Source organism: Arachis duranensis, chromosome 4 (assembly GCF_000817695.3).
Source record: "Arachis duranensis cultivar V14167 chromosome 4, aradu.V14167.gnm2.J7QH, whole genome shotgun sequence".
NCBI classification, from domain to species: Eukaryota; Viridiplantae; Streptophyta; class Magnoliopsida; order Fabales; family Fabaceae; genus Arachis; species Arachis duranensis.
This window is the reverse complement of record NC_029775.3, coordinates 87,129,556-87,130,841: the sequence shown is the minus strand read 5'-3', so window position 1 is coordinate 87,130,841 and position 1,286 is coordinate 87,129,556.

Here is a 1,286-nt window from a genome sequence, read left to right as displayed (position 1 = left end):
TCCCAGGCATTATAAAGGGATTCATTATCCTCTTGTTTAAAGCCTTGGATGTCCAGCCTTAGCTGTGTCATCCTCTTTGGGGGGTAAAAGTGATTCAGGAATTTGTCTGATAACTATTTCCATGTCTTTATGCTTGCTGTAGGTTGGTTATTCAACCACCTTTTAGCTTGATCTTTTACAGCAAATGGAAACAGTAATAGTTTGTAGACATCCTGATCCACCTCTTTATCATATACTGTGTCAGCAATCTATAAGAACTATGCCAGAAACTCAGTAGGCTCTTCCTGTGGAAGACCGGAATACTGGCAATTTTACTGCACTATGATAATGAGTTGAGGATTTAACTCAAAGCTGCTTGCTTTGATGGGAGGTGTACAGATGCTACTCCCATATGCAGCTGTAATGGGGTTAGCATATGACCCCAGAGTCCTTCTGGACTGATCAATCCCACTTAGGTCCATAATGGATAAAGGGAAATGATACGGATTGCAAATAGAAAAATATTTTTTTTGAATTAACCGAAAAGTAAAATAAAAACAAAAGGAAATAAAATAAAAAAAAGAAAAATTCAAAAATTAAAAGAAAATAAGATCAAATCAAATTGAAAACTGAATCAATTAGTTAATTAAAAAGATTTTGAGATTAGCAATTAGAAAGATATGATTGAAAAATTATTTTGAAAAAGATATGATTGAGAAGATATGATTTTGAAAATCTTTGACTAATTTAATGCAAAATTTCGAAAATTATGAGTAAAACAAGGAAAGGATATTTTTTTTTTAATTTTAATGAGGAAAGAGAAAAACAACAGAACGACACTAAACTTAGAAATTTTAGATCAAAACAAAGAGAACAGACAAGAAAACTTTGAATGTCAAGATGAACACCAAGAACACTTTGAAGATCAAGATGAACACCAAGAACAAATTTTTGAAAAATTTTTAAGTGAATAAAAGCACAAAAGACACCAAACTTAAAATTTTTAGAAAATCAAACACAAATTTTCGAAAACTTAAAGGAAAAACACAAGGAGGACACCAAACTTATAATTTTTAAGGATCAAAAAGGGACTAAAGACATGCAAATTCGAAAATTAAAAGAAAAACAAAAGCATGCAATTGACACCAAACTTAAAATATGAAACTAGACTCAACTAAAAGACTCTAAACCAACAAAAATAAAACAGTCCTAATCTAAGCAACAAGATAAGCCGTCAGTTGTCCAAACTCGAACAATCCCCGGCAACGGCGCCAAAAACTTGGTGCACGAAATTGCAATCACACTTT